Source organism: Bos indicus, chromosome 13 (genome assembly GCF_029378745.1).
Source record: "Bos indicus isolate NIAB-ARS_2022 breed Sahiwal x Tharparkar chromosome 13, NIAB-ARS_B.indTharparkar_mat_pri_1.0, whole genome shotgun sequence".
Taxonomy (NCBI): Eukaryota; Metazoa; Chordata; class Mammalia; order Artiodactyla; family Bovidae; genus Bos; species Bos indicus.
In genome coordinates, this window is record NC_091772.1 from 50,567,016 (window position 1) to 50,579,063 (window position 12,048).

Sequence of the window (12,048 nt, forward strand, 5' to 3'; positions counted from 1 at the left end):
TTCTTTCTCAAGATCACTTTGGCTATTCGAGGTTTTTTGTATTTCCATACAAATTGTGAAATTATTTGTTCTAGCTCTGTGAAGAATACTGTTTGTAGCTTGATAGCGATTGCATTGAATCTATAAATTGCTTTGGGTAGTATACTCATTTTCACTATATTGATTCTTCCAATCCATGAACATGGTATATTTCTCCATCTATTAGTGTCCTCTTTGATTTCTTTCACCAATGTTTTATAGTTTTCTATATATAGGTCTTTAGTTTCTTTAGGTAGATATATTCCTAAGTATTTTATTCTTTCCGTTGCAATGGTGAATGGAATTGTTTCCTTAATTTCTCTTTCTGTTTTCTCATTATTAGTGTATAGGAATGCAAGGGATTTCTGTGTGTTGATTTTATATCCTGCAACTTTACTATAGTCATTGATTAGTTCTAGTAATTTTCTGGTGGAGTCTTTAGGGTTTTCTATGTAGAGGATCATGTCATCTGCAAATAGTGAGAGTTTTACTTCTTCTTTTCCAATTTGGATTCCTTTTATTTCTTTTTCTGCTCTGATTGCTGTGGCCAAAACTTCCAAAACTATGTTGAATAGTAATGGTGAAAGTGGGCCAATGCAGTAAGATTAGATCTCAATTACTGGAGAAAAACGATTAAAAATTCCAAAATATGGAGGCTGAACAACACGCTGCTGAATAACCAACAAATCACAGAAGAAATCAAAAAAGAAATCAAAATTTGCATAGAAACGAATGAAAATGAAAACACAACAACCCAAAACCTGTGGGACACGGTAAAAGCAGTCCTAAGGGGAAAGTTCATAGCAATACAGGCACACCTCAAGAAACAAGAAAAAAGTCAAATAAATAACCTAACTCTACACCTAAAGCAACTAGAAAAGGAAGAAATGAAGAACCCCAGGGTTAGTAGAAGGAAAGAAATCTTAAAAATTAGAGCAGAAATAAATGCAAAAGAAACAAAAGAGACCATAGCAAAGATCAACAAAACCAAAAGCTGGTTCTTTGAAAGGATAAATAAAATTGACAAACCATTAGCCAGACTCATCAAGAAACAAAGGGAGAAAAATCAAATCAATAAAATTAGAAATGAAAATGGAGAGATCACAACAGACAACACAGAAATACAAAGGATCATAAGAGACTACTATCAACAATTATATGCCAATAAAATGGTCAACATGGAAGAAATGGACAAATTCTTAGAAAAGTACAACTTTCCAAAGCTCGACCAGGAAGAAATAGAAAATCTTAACAGACCCATCACAAGCATGGAAATTGAAACTGTAATCAAAAATCTTCCAGCAAACAAAAGCCCAGGTCCAGACGGCTTCACAGCTGAATTCTACCAAAAATTTAGAGAAGAGCTAACACCTATCCTGCTCAAACTCTTCCAGAAAATTGCAGAGGAAGGTAAACTTCCAAACTCATTCTACGAGGCCACCATCACCCTAATACCAAAACCTGACAAAGATCCCACAAAAAAAAGAAAACTACAGGCCAATATCACTGATGAACATAGATGCAAAAATCCTTAACAAAATTCTAGCAATCAGAATCCAACAACACATTAAAAAGATCATACACCATGACCAAGTGGGCTTTATCCCAGGGATGCAAGGATTCTTCAATATCCGCAAATCAATCAATGTTATACACCACATTAACAAATTGAAAAATAAAAACCATATGATTATCTCAATAGATGCAGAGAAAGCCTTTGACAAAATTCAACACCCATTTATGATAAAAACTCTCCAGAAAGCAGGAATAGAAGGAACATACTTCAACATAATAAAAGCTATATATGACAAACCCACAGCAAACATTATCCTCAATGGTGAAAAATTGAAAGCATTTCCTCTAAAGTCAGGAATAAAGTCGTATTTTTTTACATTTGCACACCAAGAGTTTTTGACGCATCTCTTCGTTTCGTGAGTGTGTTAACGTGTTTTCCATAAGCATGGCAGGATTACTTTCTCTCTTTCTCTCTCTTTTCCTTTATTATTTCTTTTTTCTCTCTTTTCCTTCTTTCTTTTTTATCTCTTTTTCTTTTCTTTCTCTTTTTTTCCTCCCATTCTTGTTCCTTTTCTTTCTCTCTCTTTCTTGTTCCCTCCCTCCATTCTTTCTGCTTTCTTTTTCTCTTTTTTCTATTAGGTCCTCTGGCTTAGGCAAGAAGAAGGACTCAAAATTCAAGAAAGAAGTATTAACTTTGAATTCTCCTTTCACCAGCTAACCCTTCTTCTGAGTCTGTCTGCCTATCAATCTATCTGTCTTTCTTTCTATTTATCTTTCTTTCTTTCTATACTTACCTACCTGCCTATCTACTTGTTTGTTTCTATCTGCACCTGTGTGTTCATATATGTAGGTATATATACACGTATATATACTTCTGCTTTGCTACTAAAGAAATGAAATCTAAAAAAATATGTTCCAATTCCTCCAGCTCAGATTTGAAAGAGCTAGAATTTTAACCCATGCTTTAATGTGCAATTTAACCATGTTTTTCTAAGGATTAAATAATTATTGAAGGCAGACAAATAATTATACTGAAATTTTTAATGTATTTTTTCAATTTTAAAATTTAAATTCTTTTTTTAATTTATTTATTTTAATTGGAGGCTAATTAAATTCTTATTATGACCATTGATTCTGTTTTTTCATATATGGGAGTGTAACCAAATCAAAAGTGAATCTGTTTAAATAAAGCTGTCAATAAGCAATTCTATAGGTGGCCGGTGTCTACGACAAAAAACATTAGAGGAGAAAACAAGTACAATAAGTTTGGAAACACCACACTAAACATTAGTGCTTCCTACTGTAGGGTCAGGGGCAGAAGCCGGGAGGACCCCATGCCGGAAGGGCGGCGGCCAAGAGGAGTTACCCCACGTTCGAGGTGAGGGGCAGTGGCCGAGAGTGCCAGGTTGCAATGAAACAGGAACAGCCTAGAGGAGCTACCCCACGTCAGAGGTCAGGGGGTGCGGCCAAGAGGAGCTACCCCGCGTCTGAGATCAGGGACGGCGACGAGAGCAGTTACCCCACCTCCGAGGTCAAGGGCAAGGTCTGGGAGTAGCTACCCCACGCCCCAACGCCAGAGGCCGGGGGCGGTGACCAGGAGGAGCCACCCACGCCCGAGGCCAGGGGCCGCAGCCAGGAGTACCAACCCCACGTCCAAGGAGCCCTGGCTGCATGGGCACAGGAGGGCCTAGAGGAGCTATCCCACGTTGAAGGTCAGGAAGGGCGGCAATGAGGAGATACCCCTCGTCCAAGGTAAAGAGCAGCGGCTGGGCCTTGCTGGAGCAGCTGTGAAGAGATACCCCAGGCCCAAGGTGAGAGAAACCCAAGTAAGACGGTTGGTGTTGCAAGAGGGCATCAGAGGGCAGACACACTGAAACCATACTCATAGAAAACTAGTCAATCTAATCACACTAGGACAACAGCCTTGTCTAACTCAATGAAACTAAGCCATGCCCGTGGGGCAACCCAAGATGGGTGGGTCATGGTGGAGAGATCTGACAGAATGTGGTCCACTGGAGAAGGGAATGGCAAACCACTTCAGTATTCTTGCCTTGAGAACCCCATGAACAGTATGAAAAGGCAAAATGATAGGATACTGAAAGAGGAACTCCCCAGGTCAGTAGGTGCCCAATATGCTACTAGAGATCAGTGGAGAAATAACTCCAGAAAGAATGAAGGGATGGAGTCAAAGCAAAAAGAATACCCAGCTGTGGATGTGACTGGTGATAGAAGCAAGGTCTGATGCTGTAAAGAGAAATATTGCATAGGAACCTGGAATGTCAGGTCCATGAATCAAGGCAAACTGGAAGTCGTCAAACAAGAGATGGCAAGAGTGAATGTCAACATTCTAGGAATCAGCGAACTAAAATGGACTGGAATGGGTGAATTTAACTCAGATGACCATTATATCCACTACTGTGGGCAGGAATCCCTCAGAAGAAATGGAGTGGCCATCATGGTCAACAAAAGAGTCCATAATGCAGTAAGTGGATGCAATCTCAAAAATGACAGAATGATCTCTGTTCCTTTCCAAGGCAAACCATTCAATATCACAGTAATCCAAGTCTATGCCCCAACCAGTAATGCTCAAGAAGCTGAAGTTGAACGGTTCTATGAAGACCTACAAGACCTTTTAGAACTAACACCCAAAAAAGATGTCCTTTTCATTATAGGGGACTGGAATGCAAAAGTAGGAAGTCAAGAAACACCTGGAGTAACAAGCAGATTTGGCCTTGGAATACAGAATGAAGGAGGGCAAAGACTAATAGAGTTTTGCCAAGAAAATGCACTGGTCAAAACAAACACCCTCTTCCAACAACACAAGAGAAGACTCTATACATGGACATCACCAGATAGTCAACACCAAAATCAGATTGATTATATTCTTTGCAGCCAAAGATGGAGAAGCTCTATACAGTCAGCAAAAACAAGACCAGGAGCTGACTGTGGCTCAAACCATGAACTCCTTATTGCCAAATTCAGACTTAAATTGAAGAAAGTAGGGAAAACCACTAGACCATTCAGGTATGACCTAAATCAAATCCATTTTGATTATACAGTGGAAGTGAGAAATAGATTTAAGGGCCTAGATCTAATAGAGTGCCTGATGAACTATGGACGGAGGTTCGTGACATTGTACAGGAGACAGGGATCAAGACCATCCCCATGGAAAAGAAATGCAAAAAAGCAAAATGGCTGTCTGGGGAGGCCTTACAAATAGCTGTGAAAAGAAGAGAAGCAAAAAGCAAAGGAGAAAAGGAAAGATACAAGCATCTGAATGCAGAGTTCCAAAGAATAGCAAGAACAGATAAGAAAGCCTTCTTCAGCAATCCATGCAAAGAAATAGAGGAAAACAATAGAATGGGAAAGACTAGTGATCTCTTCAAGAAAATTAGAGATACCAAGGGAACATTTCATGCAAAGATGGGCTCGATAAAGGACAGAAATGGTATGGACTTAACAGAAGCAGAAGATATTAAGAAGAGATGGCAAGAATACACAGAAGAACTGTACAAAAAAGATCTTCATGACCCAGATAATCACGATGGTGTGATCACTGACCTAGAGCCAGACATCCTGGAATGTGAAGTCAAGTGGGCCTTAGAAAGCATCACTACGAACAAAGCTAGTGGAGGTGATGCAATTCCAGTGGAGCTATTTCAAATCCTGAAAGATGATGCTGTGAAAGTGCTGCACTCAATATGCCAGCAAATTTGGAAAACTCAGCAGTGGCCACAGGACTGGAAAGGGTCAGTTTTCATTCCAATCCCAAAGAAAGGCAATGCCAAAGAATACTCAAACTACCACACAATTGCACTCATCTCACACGCTAGTAAAGTAATGCTCAAAATTCTCCAAGCCAGGCTTCAGCAATATGTGAACTGTGAACTTCCTGATGTTCAAGCTGGTTTTAGAAAAGGCAGAGGAACCAGACATCAAATTGCCAACATCCACTGGATCATGGAAAAGCAAGAGAGTTCCAGAAAAACATCTATTTCTGCTTTATTGACTATGCCAAAGCCTTTGCCTGTGTGGATCACAATAAACTGTGGGAAATTCTGAAGGAGATGCAAATACCAGATCACCTGACCTGCCTCTTGAGAAACCTATATGCAGGTCAGGAAGCAACAGTTAGAACTGGACATGGAACAACGGACTGGTTCCAAATAGGAAAAGGAGTACGTCAAGGCTGTATATTGTCACCCTGCTTATTTAACTTCTATGCAGAGTACATCATGAGAAACGCTGGACTGGAAGAAGCACAAGCTGGAATCAAGATTGCCAGGAGAAATATCAATAACCTCAGCTATGCAGATGACACCACCCTTATGGCAGAAAGTGAAGAGGAACTCAAAAGCCTCTTGATGAAAGTGAAAGTGGAGAGTGAAAAAGTTGGCTTAAAGCTCAACATTCAGAAAACAAAGATCATGGCATCCAGTCCCATCACTTCATGGGAAATAGATGGGGAAACAGTGGAAACAGTGTCAGACTTTATTTTGGGGGGGCTCCAAAATCACTGCAGATGGTGACTGCAGCCATGAAATTAAAAGACGCTTACTCCTTGGAAGGAAAGTTATGACCAACCTAGATAGCATATTGAAAAGCAGAGACATTACATTGCCAACAAAGGTCCATCTAGTCAAGGCTATGGTTTTTCCTATGGTCATGTATAGATGTGAGAGTTGGACTGTGAAGAAGGCTGAGCACTGAAGAATTGATGCTTTTGAACTGTGGTGTTGGAGAAGACTCTTGAGAGTCCCTTGGACTGCAAGGAGATCCAACCAGTCCATCCTGAAGGAGATCAGCCCTGGGATTTCTTTGGAAGGAATGATGCTGAAGCTGAAACTCCAGTACTTTGGCCACCTCTTGCGAAGAGTTGACTCATTGGAAAAGACTCTGATGCTGGGAAGGATTGGGGGCAGGAGGAGAAGGGGATGACAGAGGATGAGATGGCTGGATGGCATCACTGACTCGATGGACGTGAGTCTCAGTGAACTCCGGGAGTTGGTGATGGACAGGGAGGCCTGGCGTGGTGCAATTCATGGGGTCGCAAAGAGTCGGACACGACTGAGCGACTGAACTGAACTGAACTGTAGGTTATGAGGAAATAAATCTATCTTCTTGAATCAAAAATATTTTTGAAACAAATCTTAATAAAAATATTTCCAAATCCCTCCTCCCTTTGTATTATTTTACAGATGAGAAAATCTGGGGTCAGAGGCTGTTGAAATTACACGAACTTTTGGGAAAAGCTGGATTCAGCAGTGTATTTTGGATTCCCTGTATTACTGAACATAAGTTCTTGTGTCCAATGCACAGTAAGGTCAAACAAACCAAAATATCAAAGTTTGGAGCAGAGAAAGTTTTATTACAAGGCTATACAAAGAGATACCTGGCTCATGGGCTAAAGGTTCCTAACTCCCCAAAGGTTTTCAGCAAAGCCCTTTTAAAGGCAAGGAGAGGGACTGGACATAAGTGCTTTGTTGCTGCAAACTTCTTGGGTGTCAGATTCCTTTGTTCTTGCAACTGTCCACAAAGTCGGCTCATGTCCACATGTGTCTCATAAACCTCCAACAAGACAAAAGCTATTTTCTGTTCTGCAACTTTTTATCTCTTTATGAATGGTCTCTTAAAGGTCAGAGCCCTGAGAATAAGTTGTCCTGTATATTTCAGGCTACAGGCAACATTCTTTTATAAAAGATGCAGAGTCAGAATGACTAAGCACAGGCAACAGAGCACAAAGTTTAAAGTAAAAGGAAGAGATCTAATATGGAGTCAGATTTCTTTTTCCTTATTATACATGCAGGGGTTTAGTAGAAGGGTGTGTATTTTACCCATAGGTTTCAGGAGCAGAATGTGAATCAAGAATTCCTCTGGGAAAATGCCAGAAAAATAGCTGTCACTACTAATCTGGAACCCATTTCAATAAGTGAATCTTATACAGATAAAGGTATGACAATAGATTAGTGAGATTTTTTTCTTCAAAGTCTTTAAAGGTTATGCATTCAGTAGAGAGTGATTTTCAAAGTCGTCACTCCTGAAGCTTTTACTCTCCATCCTGTTATCTTGATATGGTCAAAAATATGTTTGTTTCTCCCACTGGCTGAGGCTTAAGCCCGCAAATCTATGCATCAACAAGGACATAGCAAATGCCCATTATGTGCTAGCCCTGTGTAGGGGCAGTGGATCCCACAAGAAGTTAAAGTCTGATCTCGGGTGGTCTCGGCCTGCAGCAGCTTGAAGCAGGGTTTTGGTTCCTGGCCAGAGATTGAGTTTGGACCACAATGGTAAGAATACTGAATCCTAGCTACTAGACCAGTGGTCAATGACAAGGCCCTGGCCCTTTGGCTTTACAGAAAGAATTCCCACAAAAACGGAAAGTAGTGAAACAAGTGAAGTGTTTATTAGAAGTAAAAAAGTACAGTACATGTGGATGGACACATAGGCAGATTCAGAGAGTCGTGCCCTCTTGTCAGTTTAAATCACTTATATGGAGCCTTTCTTTCAGGTTTTCTTTGGCCAATCATTTTGACTGCCTGGTTCTGAATCTGTTTTTGGTGTATCTCTGGATCCCCCCATGTGTGTGCGTGCATTTCTCAACCAAGATGGATTCCAGCATAGAGATCTATGGGTAGATTAACATTATTCCCCTTTTGACCTCCAAGGAACTTGACTTAAAGAATGAGAAACATGTGGTCTTTATATTTTATCTGGGCAGGACCTAGCCTCCTTTATTATCTTGCTCTGTCCACAAGGGATGAACTCCAGCTGCTCAGTCTGGGGCCAATTTATCTCCTGTCTCAAGGCCATCTTCTGAAAGCTCAGATTCAAGTGGACAACACTGGCTATTCACAGTTAAATTAATCAATATCTAGACAATAACTGACTAACATTAAGCTACAAGGAAAATCAAAGGGTGTCATGGTACAGAATGAGAGAAAGGTCTGAGTTTCCACAAGGTAGTCATGACAAAGACATTTTGATGAAGTGGAATTTAAGCACAGGACTGATAATAGAGGCAAACCATAGTGAGATCTGATGGGAAAAAAATATTCCATATAGAGAAAAAGCAAAGAAGTGGCTGTGTTTTGAGACTTGAAAAGATGTTAAACCTAGATATTTTAAAGGTGAAAAAGTAGCTGCTGATGTGGAGGAGAATGAGCCAGATTATACAGGCACATATAATTCATGACTAACAGCATAGTTTGTATCCTAAGAACAGTGAACATAAGCAGAAAACTGACATAAGTTGTTGTTGGTTTTGTTGTTGTTTTAATCCTTCTGGCTGTGATGGCAAATAAATCATAGGGGCACCCAAAAAATGATGAAACCAATCTGTAGGCTATTGAGAAGTTTGGGTAAAACATGAAGGTGATATTGATAGAATAGGAGTTCTCAAGATTGAGAAAAATAGATGGAATTGAGGTACATTTTTGAGAGCGAATTGACAGGACTTGCTAATGATTTTTTTTTTTAGAATAAAATAAATATATAATTTAAGAGGCATTTTGCAAACAAACAAACAAAAACAGTTGTTATTTTTCCATCTGGGTAGAAGTCCCAAAATTCAGAGTTCTCAGGTCTATGGTATTTCACAGTTAACCCATCAAATCCAGAGCTGGAGGGTCCACATGGCAGATCCCTTGGTGGTGACTTGAGTACATGGCTTCTCGATCTTTGTTACTTTCTTCCAGTCCCCAAATCTTTCTTTCTTCCTCTCCTTCTGTTTTTTTTTTTTTTTTTTCAGTCAAAGATCCTGGAGCATATGGAATTTAACTGGCATTTTTAATCCAGAAGAGAAGTGTTCAAGCAAACGTATGGGGGTAAGTAGGGCTTGGTGCAGGAGAATCAGGACACGAAGGTCCCTCACTTTTGCTTTGTTCTGACCCAGATCCCACTGGACATATTCTGTTTGGCACTTGAAAGCTCTGGTATTTTGGCAAAGCAATTATGGGAGGCCCAATCCAGATGGCAACTGGGGATGAAGGAATCTTCATGGCTAGTTGTGAAGTCCTTCCCCTCTGGAGAATCTGTGATCAACTTGTATCTTCTCAGAGGTAGCAGTCCCCAGTTGATTCCTTGAGCACAGGTTCCTCTCAGTGGGACGTAGTCACACCCAACTTCACTTTCTCTTCATTTTCCACGTAATAACCTCCTCTCCTGTGGTACCAAAACATGAGAAGCCCCATGATGACCAGCAGACAGACGGATGACAGCACCACAGCCACCACAACCAGGATGGTTGTGTGATCGCACATATGTATATAAGCGATTTTTCACTGGGAGGCTCAGCCCATGGCACCTCTCTCCATAATAACCTGGGTAGCAGATGCAGGTTGGAACCCGGAGCTCCTTCACGTATTTGCATTCTCCGTGGATGCAGAAGTCCTTGTATCTCCGAAGACATGGGTTTCTCTTCTTCCCTCCTCCTTGCTGGGTGTGGCCAGAGCTTGTGGCTTGGAGGAGAAAGCAGCTCTGAAAAGGTCCAGGTTTGCCTCTTCCAAGTCCAGGACTTCCCAGCCTTGGTCACCTCCCACGGGCAGCAGCTGGTCCGTAGATTGAGTAGGGGAGTCCAGATTGCTGGCTCCAGCAGCCAGGACTCTCCAAAGCCGCTCCAGGCTCTCGCCAGTCACCAACGCCGAAAGCACTGCAGCAAGAAAGAGCTTCAGCACCACCGACGGCAGCAGCTTCATGGTCCCGGACTCGGCGGAGGAGGCGAGGCAGCAATCACTTTGCAGGACGGCGGCCACCGGACGCTGGCACGGGAGCCGGGCAGGAGAATCTCTGGAGATCCCGGCGGGCACGGTCGGCTGCCGGCCTCTGGGTGCAAGTCTGCCTGGGATTTGCGCGGAGCTCGCGGCCGCTGGGCGTCTCTCTATTCACTCCGTCAGTCCGACCGCCAGAGCCCTAGTGCCTCAAGCAAGAGAGCCAGCTGCAGTCGACTTGCAGTTTTCTGGCTTCAGTAACTGAATCAATGGTAGTACCATTTACAAAGATGGAAAAAAACTGAGGCGAGCCAGGCTAGAGGAGGAAGCTAAGGGCAATGTTTAGGCCATAGTAACCTTGAAATGCTTATGAGACATCCAAGTAGAAATGCCAAATGGATAATTGAATGTTGGAGTCTCAGGTTTATAGGAAACATGTGGCCTAAAGGTAGAAAGTTGAACACTCTCAGTCTATAGTTAGGCTTAAGCTCTGGGAGAGAATGCACATTTATCTTTCCCAAACCAAGCCATACACAGTACTTTCCATTTGCCTTCAAATTTGAATCACTGATCTCTCAACTCTAGCTGCTTTACTTTCTAGATTTCCTTCCTCTATAAAGTTGTATCTTCTAAAAGTTTTTGAGCTCCCAAATGAAGCACTGCAAAGACTAACACAGTTTAGTTAAGAGAACACACTGGTCATAGCAAACACATACTTCCAACAGTAAAACAGATGACTGTAAACATGGAAATCACCAGATGGTCAATACCAAAATCAGATTGATTATATTCTTTGCAGCTGAAGATGGAGAAGTTCTATACAGTCGGCAAAAAACAAGACCTGGAACTGACTGTGGCTCTGATTATCAGCTCATTGTTGCAAGATTCAGGCTTAAATTGGAGAAAGTAGGAAAAACCACTTGGCCATTCAGGTATGACCTAAATTAATTCCCTTATGATTATACGGTGGGGGTAGTGAGTAGAATCAAGAGATTAGATCTGGTAGACAGAATGCCTGAAGAACTATGGACAGAGGTTCATAACATTTTACAAGAGGCAGTGGCCAAAACCATCCCAAGAAAAATAAATGCAAAAAGGCAAATGGTTGTTTGAGGAGGCCTCACAAACAGTTAAGGGAAGAAGACAAGCAGAAGGCAAAGGAGAAAGGGAAAGATATACACAACTGAAGGCAGAGTTCCACAGAATAGCAAGGAGAGATTTTTTTAAAGGGCTTCTATGTGAACAATGCAAAGACATAGAGGAAAATGATAGAATGGGAAAGACTAGCGATCTCTTCAAGAAAATTGGTGATACTGAGGGAACATTTTATGCAAGGATGATTAATAAAGGACAGACATGGCAAAGACATAAAAGAAACTAAAAAGATGGAAGAGGTGGCAAGAATACACAGAACTACACAAAAAAAGTCTTAATGACCCAGATAAGCATGATGGTATGATCATTCACCTAGAACCAGACATAATGGAATGTGAAGACAAGTGGGCTTTAGGAAGCATTGCTATAAACAAAGCTAGTGATGGTGATGAAATTCCAGCTGAGCTGTTTAAAATCCTAAAAGCTGATGCTGTTAAAGTGCTGCACTCAATATGTCAACAAATTTAGAAAACTCAACAGTGGCCACAAGGTCATTCCAAAACCAAACAAGAGTAATGACAAAGAAGATTCAAACTACGGTATATATGAGCTCATTTCACATGCTAGCAAGGTAATTCTCAAAATTCTTAAAGCTAGGCTTCAGCAGTACATGAACCAAGAACTTCTAGATATTCAATCTGGATATAGAAAAGGC

At 41.2% G+C, this 12,048-nt stretch overlaps 1 pseudogene; it reads right to left on the reverse strand.

The window, feature by feature from the left end:
* Positions 1-9,013: 9,013 nt before the first annotated feature.
* On the reverse strand, positions 9,014-10,256 carry LOC109567752 (proheparin-binding EGF-like growth factor pseudogene; annotated as a pseudogene).
* Positions 10,257-12,048: the final 1,792 nt, after the last annotated feature.